This window comes from Triturus cristatus, chromosome 7 (genome assembly GCF_964204655.1).
Source record: "Triturus cristatus chromosome 7, aTriCri1.1, whole genome shotgun sequence".
In the NCBI taxonomy this organism is placed as follows: domain Eukaryota; kingdom Metazoa; phylum Chordata; class Amphibia; order Caudata; family Salamandridae; genus Triturus; species Triturus cristatus.
The window spans coordinates 137,017,405-137,031,643 of NC_140590.1; the positions used below are offsets into that span (position 1 = coordinate 137,017,405).

A 14,239-nucleotide genomic window follows, 5' to 3' on the forward strand; every position below is an offset into this window, starting at 1 on the left:
ATCTTCAGAGAAAGAGCAGTATTATCTGGCCAATAAGAAAAAACGTTTGAGAACTAGATTCACATCCCATAATTTAGAGTACCTTGGTAACGGAGGCTTGGAAAATTTTACTCCCCGAAGGAGCTGACAAACTAGAGGATGTTCACCCACTGGTTTGCAACCCACCGTATTGTGATTAAGGGAGATTGCTGATCTGTGTAGGTTAACCGTTCTGTAAGACTTACCTGAACTGGCTTCAGATGCCAGAAAATTGACAACGTGAGTTACATTTGCTGAAAAGGGATCGACATGTTTTCCCACACACCAGCTTGTCCATAAAGACCAAGCTGACTTGTGAGCTTTTGTTGTGCCTGGAGCCCAGGCTCTGCTAATAAAGAGAAAAGCTTCCTGTGAAATGCAGCAGGTTAGGAGATTAGGCATGAGATCTTCCACGTGGACAGGGTCAGATTGTTGACCAAAATTAGACTGTGATGACGACCCAAAGGATCCAGCAAAAGATTGTTGTAGAAGGAAAAAGAACAGGAAAGTCCACCGCCATTTCCAGCAGAGACGGGAACCAAATCTGAGATTGCCAGAAGGGAACAACTATCACCAGAGAGGCTTGTTAGTATCTGGACTGAGCAAGGACTCTGTTTATCTTGATGAAAAGAGGAAAGGCGTAGTTGAGATGAAGAGACTAATCCTGGAGGAAAGCGTTTGTAGCAAGAGCCAGCGGATTCGGACGCCAACTGAAGAAGAGAAGAAGCTGGGAATTGAGACGAGAGGCAAGGAGATCGATATGCAAAGGGCCCCATTTTTGGGACAGAGATTGAAAGACGGATGGAAGAAGCTTCCAATCACTGGAGTCCCTTAGGTAACGAGAGTGCCAATCTACGATGTAATTGAGATTGCCTGGAAGATATTCGGCTCTGACTGAAATCTTGTTGAGAAGGCAAAATTCCCAAAGACTCTTTGCCAACTCCGCAAGAGGCTTGGATTTTGTGCCATCGAGATAGTTTATGTAACGGACCGCAGAAACATTGTCCATACAAAGAAGGATGGCACAGCGAACTCTGTCTTTTGCGAGGCATCTGATTGCAAAGGAACCTGCCAGCATATCTAAACAATTGATGTGCAATTTCGACTCCTCTAGTGACCATGTACCGCCAGTCGAGATTGAACCACATCAGGCACACCAACCAGACAGAATTGCATCTGATTCTAATACAAGATCTGGGGCTGAAGCAAAGATTGTCCTGCTGTTCCACGCATCTAAATGGTCTAGCCACCATTGGAGCTCTAAATGAGAATCTGTGTCTAAGGAAATCAGATCTGAATAAGCCAGGCCTTGACGCAGGTGGCGAATTTTGAGGATCTGAAGCGCTCGATAGTGCAGAGGTCCTGGAAAGATTGCTTGAATGGAGGCAGACAAAAGACCTACTATTCTCGCCAGAGATCTGAGAGAAATCGAGGAACTCCGAAGAACTTGGTAAATTTCGGATTTTATGGCTGACACCTTTGTTTGAGGCAGATGAAGCAAAGCTGTTGAAGAATCTACCAGAAAACCGAGGAACTCGATCTGTTGGGAAGGAGTGAGGATGGATTTTTCGGGATTGAGAAGAAAGCCCAGCTGTAAAAAAAGGGAGCGAGTGATGTCCAAATGAGACAAAAGGGTCTGTTTGTCTGAATTCATGATTAGAATGTCATCGAGGTAAATAAGTAACCTGACCCCAAGAGACCTGAGATAAGTCACCACTGGTTTCATGATCTTTGTAAAGCACCAACGTGCTGACGATAGCCCGAAGGGGAGAGAGCAAAAGTGGTAAGTCACTCCTAGCCACTGAAGCTGTAGAAATTTCCTGTGGGAAGGATGGATAGGAATAGTATAGTATGCGTCCTGCAAGTCTATTCTGACCATCCAGTCGAGTAAGCGGAGAGAGTCCTTGAGATGGATGATGGTCTCCATTTTGAAGTGACGATAAACTACAAATTGGTTGAACCACTTGAGATTTATGACAGGACGCATTTTCTTGTTCTTTTTTCGTACTAGAAAGATGGAACTGAGAAACTCCGAAGGATCTCGAGGGGAGGCTTGAATAGTGTATTTCAGCAAAAGGGACTGCACCTCGATTGAAACGAGATTGGCCATGTCGGTGGAAAAAACAAGAGGAGGAGGGAAAACTGTTTGGAAAGGTGGAGCGTAGAACTCTATAAGATAACCTTGGATAGAGCTTAGAACCCACGTATCTGCAGTTACAGTTCACCATTTTGGAAGAAAAAGACTTAAACGACCACCTATGGGGGGAGGCTCTGAGACACTCACCTAGTTGGTTATTGTTCCGTAAGTTCTTATGTCCACGACCCTTGAAACCGCGACCTCGCTGCAGGTAGAACTGGGGTTTAAACTCTTGGTAGTTGGAATTTGAGTTGAAAGATCCTCTGGAGCCTTGATTGTGGTATGGACACCCGGTCAAGCGACCCCTGCCTCTACCAGGCCAACCAAAACCCCGCAGGATTGTTGAGCCTTATCGATGTAGGCAAAGGTAGAGACAAATTTACTTAGATCCTTTACTAACGAGTCACCAAACAAAAGACCGTCGGCCTTAATACCCGGATCAAGGGTAGCCAAGTTAGCCAACTTGGGATCCATCTTGATAAGAAGGCCTTTGCGGCGCTCATGTATGATTGACAAATTGGCATTACCCAGGAGGCAAAAGGCTCTTTCGACCCATAAAGAAACATCCTCGGGTCCAAATCTGATTTGTCCAAACAAGCAGATTCTTCCACATCAAAAATACGAGCCAAAGGCCCCACAATATCCAATAATTTGTCCGGACAGGTAGACCAGGCCCTATCCACCCCTTTACGAGGATCTTTTTCCAAACTTTGAGAAGAAAGTTAACAAGGGTTGATCAATAGTCGGAGTGGAGGAAGGAAGGGAAGGTTTGGGACATTCCGACTTGAACCTGGACCTGGTGGATTTGTCCAAAGGCAGACAAAGCCTAGATGAAATGTAGTCACCTACATGAGATGCAGGGAACCATTCCGTAGAGTTAGGATGACGAATAGTAGAAGGGTCAAACATGGGAGCACCCTCCGAATCCAAAATAGGTTGAAAAGAAAAATAATCAGTTCTTGACTTCTTAGCAAGAGGGGAAGAAGGAACATTGGCATCTAAAAGGTCAAACGCATCATCTGCGTCTGCAAGATCATCATCCGTGTCCAAAATTTGAGAAATAACCAATTTTTGAGGTACCTCAGCATTTTTTAATTTTGATTTACATTTACCAGTATTCTTATCATTAAACCCCTCCTTAGCAGGAGGCCTGGGAGGTACTATGTCCTCAACCTCGCGTGGGGAAACCTCACTGAGCACTCGTGACTTCATAGTCGCAGACACATTAGAATTATTGCTGGAAGGTACCAACTTTCTCTTTCTGCTATCCCCCGCAGAATGGGCCAAAGCTTTGGACATTAGAGCTAACATAGAGTTTTCCATATCCTTAGAAAATCTCTTCATAGATGCTTGAACAGCATTTTCCACAGAGGAATTAATAAACATATTTAAATAATTCTTAAGTGCCTCCCCTCCTTCATTATGAAAACCAGACCAAGGAGAGCTGTCAACCTCCATAGCAAAAACAAAGGGAGAAAGAGTGGGTAAGAAAGGGTTAATCAGCAGGCTGAGAGAGAGCCTGATACCGCCCCTGGGTGTGTAGAGGAACACAGAGAGGCCGGGTTAGCAGGGAAAACCACTCCCAGGGGGCCGGACTCTACCAGCGTGTAGACAGAGAAGCTCAGAACAAGAGGCACAGCAGGCGAGGAGGCTCGACTTGAGGAAGCCAAAAGACCGTTAGGAAAGAAACGGTAGGAAAATGGCTGCAACGCGCTAACGAATGCGGAAGCAGCGGGAAACAGCACAGTTGCGGGCAGCAGCCGGGGGGGGGGGGCCGAAGTTATCAAAATGGATTAACACCTATCAGCCAGCAACCAACGAACAATGCGCAATAGAAACACAAAAAACTGAGAAAGAGTATATACTTATCTTGACCACGAGCAGCAAGAAAAGAGGACTGTTAGCAGTCAGTACAAGCATTATACTCAGATCTCCCATTCATTGGTTGATGTCTTGGATTCTACGTTTCCCATTGGCCTTTTGTTCTCTTGGCCTTCTGGGAACTGTAGTTTTTGTTTTATCTTGTCTGCTATTGAATTAATTTCAAGATAAGAAAAGCATAACAGGAGCCTCTGGTCTTGTCATAAAATTATCGCACCTTTTAGATTCCGATCGTTGTGGTATCAGATTTTAGAACGTGGGATAACACGTCTTCCCAGTTGAGTCCTAATGAGGGCCTTGGTGACAGCAGGATGCTAGTAACATTTTGGCTTCTCCAAAGGTGATAGCACGGTCTCGGCAGCCAAAGCGTCTATGTGATGAAGCAAATCTGGGCTGACATTCAGGTTTTGAGGGTGCAAATGTGAACTTTTATTCAAGGTACTTCGTTTATGGTGAAATCCGAGCGTGCACTAAGAACTACTAAGTGACAAGACAAATATCAGTAATGGTGCAAATCGAACTATGCAGCTAGGATTAATAAATGAATAAGTGATGGTGCAAATCTAAACATGCAGATGGGATTAATAAATTAATAAATGCTGGTGCAAATCTGAACATGCAGATAGGAGTAATCAATTTGAAGTGATGGTGCAAATCTGAACATTCAGACAGGATTAATAAATTAATGTGTTGGTGCAAATCTGAACATGCAGACAGGATTAATAAATTAGAAGTGATGGTGCAAATCTGAACATGGAGACATGATTAATAAATTAATAAGTGGTGGTGCAAATCTGAACATGCTTCAAGGATTTGTGAGAATTGGGGCACATCTGTGTGTGCTTGGACATGAATGTGTGGGGTTAATTATGTTAATTTCTGACACCTTGTCGTCATTCAGGGCATGTCAGGACTGTGGGTCTGATTTATTTCCTGACAGCAAGGCTGGACTGGTTATACTGGGTATCTGGCATTTCCTTGGGAGGCTGGAAGAGTGGGAGCGGGTTTTGTTGGTAAGGGCCGGTTTTGATTGCGAGTCTAACGCTGAGGTGGGGGGGAACTGTTTTTTGCAAATTGGTCTGGTTTTAAAAGCACCGCTGCAGAGTTCCTTTTTTATATCCAACATGTTATATGTCAAGATTACTCTGGTGATGTTACTGCTGGACAAGGATCAGAGTTTTTAGGTCTCGCTAGAGCCAGCGCATGCGCAGCACTGGCGAAACATTTAGTTAGTGGGTTTTCAAAGTGCTACCCAGGCTTTTGCTGGCCTCAAGCTTGCGATTACGCGCACAATCACGCACAGAGCCGCCATCTGCCTTTCCTTTGTTGTCATGGGTAATTAAGTGCCTCTTTCGCTGGCACCTTTTTTTATTGCAGTTCCATGACGTGCTCTCTGTTTAAAGCCTGCAGTGCTTGTTTAACTTTCAGCGCGTGCACTTGTTTTTGTTTTTAACATGCCAGCTGGTGTGTGATGTATACTATAGTTCGACTGATGCTTTAAACTTCAGGGCTATGAATATTAGTTCATATATAGCTGTGCACAGAGGCGGTGCTTTCGAGGAAGCAGGATGAGAACTAGAGAAAGGCGGCGGTGATGAAGGCTACAGCTAATGAAAACGATCGAAAATGCTGCAGCAAACTTGACCTTTGTTTTTATTTTTAACTCCAGCCACACATTCTAAGGTGAGGCATTTCCCTCTGCTGGTCTGGAGCGGTGCCGCATCTGCTGCATAATAGACAGTAAAGGAGGAGTGAAAACGCAGTTTCTGTTGTTGAAATATATTATCAATTATTTGCGTGTATACCATCACTTTCAGTAGCGATCCTTTTGCCATGCAGCAGTACTTAAAACCAGAGGAACAACAGTTGTCAATTTACACAAGGAAAGTGGGTCTTCCGACGCCCCGGTTTAACAGTAAATGACAGGCACTATTGAGGAGCAGCGGGCCAATTACTGTCACGGGCACTGGTGCAACTGAACCCGCTGCACAATGTGATAGATCTATTCATGGGAGCAATCAGCACTGAAGTTGTGTAGCATAACATACGGTGCGGGAATAAAATAACACGGGGCATATGAGTGAGCACACTTTTATAGCGCACATTGCCAACAAAATCTTCTCCAAGTACTGATCAACAGGAAAATAAAGTTCTTTGCCCAGGATCAAACAATTTACAAGAATAGTGAAGCTGCGTTTGAAGGCTACCTCTCGGAGCTCCAAATGTTTAACTTTGACGTCAATCTTTTATTCTTTTTTGTTTCTGTTTCAATCCAGCTTTGTCTTGCTCAGGTAGCTAATGCCACTGGGTGACACTGTAAGCCATGCACATTGTGTTCCCGACCATTTGCAGCAGCGGCCTTGTATAACTTTTGCACCTTTTGTTTGAAAATACCAGTGCTGCGTGTGTTTTCCACGCCAGTAGGACGAGACTCCAGAACTGGTTGAGAAGGGAGCACCACTCCCACAAGGGATACTGGATTTTATCATTAAGAGAAACTGTCTAAAGGTGAACACAGTGCCTTGGGTTACCAGGTGTAGTCCTGATCACACTTCCTGCCAGTGCAGTAGGAGACACGATATCCCATTCTACATTAAACGAGCGATGGCAAAGCCAACTTGTCTGTCATTGTCCATCAACCTTTTTCCTTTGTCAATGCTTGTTTTGCTTCGCCATTGTTTTTCCAAACACTGATTGCAGACGAAGCAGCTGGGCACTCAATCTTAAAAAAAAAAAAAAAGAAAACAGGCTGAAACCCAAAATATTTTTGGGGTCTCAAAAAGCATCCATTTGCTAGTGGTTGCCTTTGGCACTTAAAGGATCTGCTTAATGTATGGATGTGCTCTATGTCAAAGGGCAGAATGCCATCACTCTCAGTGACAGTAGTGGGCCTACCCTCTACCCCATGCTGAGGTGGTGGAAGAAAAATGTGAATGACACACCAACAGAGTAAAATCAAAAGGTTTTGGATAACGCCAGTCCTTTAAAAGCGTACTGATTGTAATCTTAGTTAAAGTGAACGTACCTGGCCCCCCAACACCATTCCAGTGGCAAATATACAATAAGCATTGGCATAGCCAATAGGTTTCGCCTTTTGAACCTTTTAAGTATTTAGTTATGCAGTACAATATTCTTATTGCAACAACATTAACTGTTGCATGGCTAAACACTTATAAGGTCCCAAAGGCGAGACCTATTGGCTATGCCAATGCTTGTTTCTAGTGGCAGTTTTGACTCATATGAAGTAGCGCAGAGGGTTAAAATGCCGGCTGCAAAGAACAAGTACCATGCAGATTACAGAACTGTAATTTATGTGCATAGGTCTGTGGACTACTGCTTTGATCAAAGAGAATCTTTTGTTACTTGCAGTTCATAAGTTACAATCGTAATATAGCATTGTGAGTGATGAACTGCCATCAAAGAGCTGCATGCAAACTGCATGATACAGGTTAGAAAGGTATGTTTTTTCCCATTTTTTCTTTATTTTATTGTTGCTAAAAAGAGGGGGGGTTTTGGGTAGGGAGAAATTATTATTACTAAATCCAACACTAACTACTGTGAAATGTTTTGAATCCTGAGTTTGTGTTTCTCCAGATCAAGCACTTTAAAAAAATGCCTACTAGTATGGATGACATTTGAAACATAGACCTTGTAGTCACCTTTGTCTTTTGCTCTATAGACCAATTTACACATGTATGATTCAGTGTCTCTGTAAGTGTATGTGATGTAAAATGCTCCAACACCCTACACTGATATAAGAGGCACTATAAAACAAATGAAATTCAAGTGAGAGAGGGGCTATAGAGGGATGAGGGGCTTTATTGGGGCATTATAGTGAGGAAGTCTGTGGCGGAGTAGGAGGTCATTGCGGGGGCTCCCAAAAATATTGTTGCACCGAGCACCACCAGTGCCAAAGCCTGTCCTGCTATGCTACTTATTGGGGTGAAGGATGCTGACATCCCTCAAAATGGTCTGTGCTGAACAGTGAATGTGTGCACTCATGTTCTAATTAAATTCATGTTTCATGCTTAACATCTTATGTTTTTTTATTCTCCGTAAGAATGTCTATGAGTATGACTGTATATCCTGGGACACTGCAAGGTCCTCATATAATATGCTTTAAAATATGATACAATTGAATATTTGATCAAAATCTTTTTGTAGAATGCACCATTTCCCCCCAAATATTCTTGAATGAACACCCCACCCCCCAATCCTGCTTGTAGAAGTCAGACTCGCTGCCTCGCTTTCTATGCACAGTACGTGTCTGACAAAATTTGCATAGGCTGCTTTAGGTTTCCAGTCCAGCGCTGTCTCACCCTGGTTAAGTGACCATCAGCCAGATTTATAAAACGGTCATTTGTAAAGCTTTGCCAGGAACCACCGTTCCTGTCAGTGCATTTTGCTGTTTGGTGCAGGGCTCCATCAACATGACTGAACTCTGCACCAAACAGTTCTATTTTTTTATTTGCAGTAAGAAATTGCTGAAACTGGATTTTCTTTTTGAAAATAAATAAGCAAATGCTTCCCTCACCATGGTTGTCCTACTTCCATGTTAAGGGAGCATTTAGCCATTTTCACTGCCCCTTACTGCCAGGGTTTTCCTGGCAGTGAAAGACAGTGAAAACTGACCTCTAATTCCCAGGCAATCAAGAGTGACTCCAAGGGTCAGTTGGCTGACCTCCTGTGAGAGCTATATAGACACAAGAAGCTACCATAGAGTTACGCAGATATTAATTTAGTGACTTTAGTGGTTCACCTTGACAAGTACTGTGGTTGTTGCCTTAGTGGAGCCCCCACCCCTCTCAGCTGACAAGCCAATTTCTTACATTGGTGTTCAGTGGTGAGATCCAGTACTTCTGTATGAGCAGGATCACTCAGTGATTTTGTACAGAACTAAAATCCCTATGTTAGACTTGGCCTTTTTTGCAGGGTTATCCCCAAACGTTTTGCCATCCTACTGTATTTTTTCTGCCCTGTTTTTGTTGGCTGTATTACTCTTTACCACTGCTGATCAGTGCTGAAGTGAACGTGCTCTCTCTTCTAAACTTGGTATGTTTGGTCTACACCTCTTTGGCATATTTAATTTACCTGTAAGTCCCTTGTGCCATGGTATTCTATGTACCCAGGCCTTGTAAATTAAATGCTAGTTGTGGGCCTGCCACACTGCTTGCTCCACCCACAGAAGTAGCTTTTCAAACCTGTCTCAGGGCTCTGCCACCGTAGGGCCTGCTCACACAGTTTCCTGCCACAGTGACTTGGTATTTAAAGTTACTTGCCAAGTCTGGAACTCCCCTTTTACTACAAATAGGTCACCCCTAAGGTAGGGCCTAGGTAGCCCTATAGGCTGGGTGCTGTGTAGGCAAAAGGTTGGGCATGTGCCTTTGTTGTGTGGCATGTACTGATAGTGACAAACAGCCTATTTGGTTTCCACTGCTGTGAGGCTGCTCCTCTTATAGGTTTGCATTAGGAATTCCCTGAAACCGGTTTCAGTTGTAATTTCTGATCAGGAAGGAGTAGCGTTGCCATGTTTGGTATGTTTGGAATAGTGGTGATCAATCCTGATTATTGGTGAAAGCGGATTTTTTAGTAGTATTTTAGAAATGTCACTTCTAGAAAGTGGGCATTTCAGAGTTCTTCTGAATCTTTGTGCTTCACAGCCTGACTCTAATCAATGTTGGCTTGGAATGACAGGGGCCTGTTTTATGCATTCACGCTTGAGGATCACAAAGGGAGCTGAAAAGTGCCCCGCATATCCTGATGGTTCTATTGGGCTGAAGTGGTGGGAGGAGTTGTCTACTACACCTTAAGAGGACTGTGCCTGCCTTTCACAATGCTGTCTCTGCCCCCTGTAGTGTGTCTGGAGACTGGGCTGAGTATTGAATAGGGGTGTTGTGAACTTCTAAAGTTTGTATTAAAGTTACCTCAGCATCAAAGACAATATGAGTATAAGGACAGGGGCTCTGACTCAATTTCTTTAGACACTACATGGACTTGTAATTAGATGCTGCTGGCTATACATGCACTGTGCCAGAAGGAACTGTTATGCTATCAGGAGGAACCGCCATTGAACTCCCTTGTGTGTTGTGTTGACCTGTGGCATGTTGGGCAGCAAAAAAGACTCTGTGTGCTGGCCTGCTGCATCTATTCCTGCTTGGTACCCTCAGTGATCTCCCAGGGCTTGGTAACCTGCCCTGTGTTTGTGGAAATGTGGAAACGTAGCGCCTGGTGAGCTCTTTGTTCCTTTGTTTCTTGGCCACAAGCGAAGTGCGTGGTGAGCGCTTTATGCTTCATTGATCATTCCCTGAAGTGGAGCACATGTTGAGCTCTGTTCCTGGCAGTTAGGTGGTGACCATGATCTGCACTGCTCTAGAAGAGAGGTCGAGTGCTGGGATCAGATCTCAGGGCAGCACTTTTCCCTTACCCTGTGCTACCTCCAACCCCTATCCAGGCTACTCGGGGGATACAGGATTAAGGATTGCCACCATAGGGGAACAAGTTGCCGAAGCGCCTCTCAGGGAAGCCGTCCTTGACAGGCTACCTGACAACTAGGTGCGGCCCGGGTACATGAGACGCGGCCACCTGGGCCCGCATTCCTAGACTCAGGTGTAAGCCGAGAGAGACACCACGGGCTCCAGTTGCGATGCTGCCAACCGGATTGAAGCAGCCTGATCTGATCTAAATGAATGCCTGAGGGTGAGGGTGAGTCAGGCCCTGGGGGAGTTTGGTCATAGGCCCGCTTTTCCAATTCCAAGCACACCTGGAGGCTGTGTGAAGCAGACAACTGCAACGCTCTTGGGGGCCAGCTTTTTGAGCCAGGGAGGCTGTGTAGCCAGCAGCTACACTGCGTGGATGGGGGCAGTTGCCTTTGCTGACCCTATTGCGGTAGAGACCGAACAAGGTCTCCCGACTTAATTTTTCAGTGCGTGTGCCCCCTTCACATACCTTGGGGGGCATTTGTTCACAGGGTAGTTCTTGACCTTGTGGGGTGGATTTTCCATAGAGACTCCAGTCACCACCAGACAGTGACTTTACCTCACGGAAGGAACCCGCCTGAATTACCGCATTCACTGTTGTAGTTGGACAGGTGCCCTGTAGCCTGTGTTTGGGAGCAACATTACCGTATATTGTGTATAAGAAGCACAGAAGAAGTACTGTGCTCTATGAATTTATGGTGATACTTGTTCTTACCGCATAATATTTGGTGATTTATGTAGAGTGATGTGTGGCGATTCATCTGTCTTCTCCCTCTAACCTAACTCCTGCTTTTACATGCCTCATTTATGATGTATGTCGTTTTATGCCTTGCAATGATAGGATAACGGGTATCATTACAGGATCTGCATTGTATGTACAGTGATGGTATTTTTATGACACGTTGCGACATATAAGTATTTACTGTATTGCACTAACTGTGATGGGATGAAAATTGCCTAGTTGGCAAAGTGTTTACTGGTTTATGCAGCATTGGTCTATGTGTTATGTATACTATTGTGTGGAGTCTCTTTTGTGGTGTATTTGTGGTGTCGCTGGTGTGTGTGTTGCACAAACGCTTCACAATGCGTCTGAGATAAGCCTGACTGCTTGTGCCAAGTTACCAAGAGGGTGAGCAGGGGTTATCCTGGGTATGTAGGTCCCTTACCCTGAATAGAGTGGTGGGTTCTGTCTGGCTTAGGTGCATACCCTAGCCAATCAGAATCCCTATTTCTAACACCCTAAAATAATCTGAAATCATAAATGATAACTTTTAAAATTCTACTTAGTTTCTGATTTGGTCAACAGTTTTTTCATTTCCAAATTCAAGTCTTGACTCATATTTCTCTTGCTACAATCGAGTTGGAGCTGAGAAGCATCAATAACCTCAGAGCGACAGAGTTGAAAAAACTCCGCAAACATAGAGGGCTCATGGGGGAAAGAGGGCCAAAGAGGTGGACTTTCAAATATCCCTCCAAGCTTTTGAGGACGTTGGCAGGATGCAAGCGACCATAGTGGAGCAGGATGGGAATGGCCATGAGGAAGAGCAGGTGGATATGAAGGATAAGGATGAGAAATGGGATGGCCTAGCCACAAGCCCCAAGCTGCAGCAACAAAGGGAGGATGGCAACTTGGCCACAGGAGTGTAATCCCCTGCCAGGGCAGGGAGCATTCTGTCCTCCCACAAACTCTCCCCTGAGGAGATGGTGGACCGGAAAGTGGAAAGGGAGCTAAGGCCACAGATAGCCCAGGCAGCCAAGGAATAGGTAGCTGCCAGCAGAGCTTTGGAAAAAAAGAGATTGGCCCTGAAGGAGGTAAGGTTGAGGATGAAAGGGCCTCCGTAGAGAGGAAACTTCTGTTGGCAAAGGAAGTGAACATAAAAGAACTGGACTTCGAGGTAAAGCAGCTCACAGAGTCCAGTAGTAAAGGTAATGGTGGCAGCAACAGTGCAGTGTCCAGGGACTAAAGGAGGGTCCACATGCTTAAAGACTTGGGTGCCAAGGTATGCGGTATGAGTGGACATTGACAAATGGTTTGCAGCCTATGAGAGAGCACTGCGGATCTATAGGGTCCCAGAGGAATATTGAGGTAGTCTGTGATGGGGAGGATACCTTACTGGCATCAGAGTTAGGAGACCAGATGAGGTAAACCCCCATGAAAGCCATTCTTGTTACTTAATTTGGCCTAACCCCAGAGAAGTACTGCTTGAGGTTTAGGGACAGTCACAAACTGTCAAGCCAGTTTTTGGAGGGCACTGATTGGTTGGATAAAAGCCAGTAAACTGAGTGAATATGATGGGCTGTATGAACTGATCTTGAGAGAATACATGCTTTGTACTTGCTTTATAAAGTTACGCCAACACCAGCTAGATAGAAAGCTCACTTCACCCTGAGAGCTTACAAAGGAGGCGTACTTTTGGATCAGCACCAGGGTGTCTCAGAAGGTACCTGGGGGGGATCATCAAAAATGTGGACAGGGTTCCCTTCAGAAGAAAGCGGGAAGAGACAAAGATAATACAATCAAGTTCTACAAAGATCCCCAAAGGAGCTTTCAGGGGAAGGATTCCCAGCCTAGTCCTGACCGGAAGAGAGGGTTTCGTGGGAAGAAACGTTCAGAACATTTTACCCCTAAGTGCTTTGAGTGCTAAAGGTACAGGCAGCAGCCCGAACTGGTGGGCAAACCCCAGAGATGGCAAGTGTAATTCTTGTGGAGGAAATTGCCCCAGTTAATGTCCAGGGTAGTGCAAAGGTTACCTTAGTGTCCTTGGGTGAAAAGAAATGGTACCCAAGACTCACATGCCTAATAAAACGTAAAAGTATTGGCAGGGGGTCACCATTAATGGGTAAAAGGTGGGGATTCAGAGAGACACAGGCACCAGCATGAATACTGTTAGGTGTCATCTTGTGTCCTCAGACCAGGTAATCCCCAATGTGTTCTACCAAGTTGTAACAGCTGACAACCATGAGAGTTGCTATGTGGCTCTGGCTCCCTTTGAATGGGGTGGGGTGTTTGGGTTTTTAAGGATAGCTGGGAGTCCAGCCATGCCTGTGGATTATCAACTTGGTAACTAAATGACGCACACCAGCTGGAAAGATGAGGAGCTATGGCCCCACCTGGAGGTGTTAGGGTTGCCTGTGTGGGTGTGCTAGACTACATGGTTCATGGCAGCCTGAAAGGGAACTCAAAAGGACCTAGAGACTGAAAAATGGCCCGGGTACCTGCCAAAAAGAGAAAGGACAGGGGGCATGGGAAACCCGCCTGGAGATTCCTCAGTCAAAAAAGAGTCTGAGCTTTAGTGTGACACCCAGGAACCCACAGGGGAGGACACTACTGCCTTGAAGGACTTACCTGAGTTGGACCGACTGGCAAACAGCAGGGGGCCATCACAGGGAAAGTTCTGCAAAGCATATGGAGAGTGCCCTACTCTTGAGGGCCTAAGACGACGAGCTGAGGGTCAGGTTGCTGGTGACACCTCTAGTGATCACCTGATTGATTGGGAGAATCTAAGGCTCCTGAGCCTGGAGCAACCCATGTGTTGATGGTTCCCTGTGCTACTGCTGGTAGGACATCTGAGGCAGGCTGTGAGAAAGTGGGTTTCTGTTGCAGTAAACCCCCCCCCCCTTTTTGTTGCCAGACTACTGATGCTCCCAGGGTCTGTTTTATTTCTGTGTTATTTCCCCCCAAAAAAAACAATTGACCACTCTGGCCACAGGTAGGTCCCGGGTAAAT

General features: G+C 45.2%; 1 protein-coding gene across 3 annotated transcripts in view; it reads right to left on the reverse strand.

Annotated features, from left to right (window-relative positions):
- Positions 1-14,239, reverse strand: part of LOC146809036 (lens fiber membrane intrinsic protein-like) — a 636,754-nt gene that overhangs the window by 525,071 nt on the left and 97,444 nt on the right. The gene's annotated exons all lie outside the window — the stretch shown is intronic.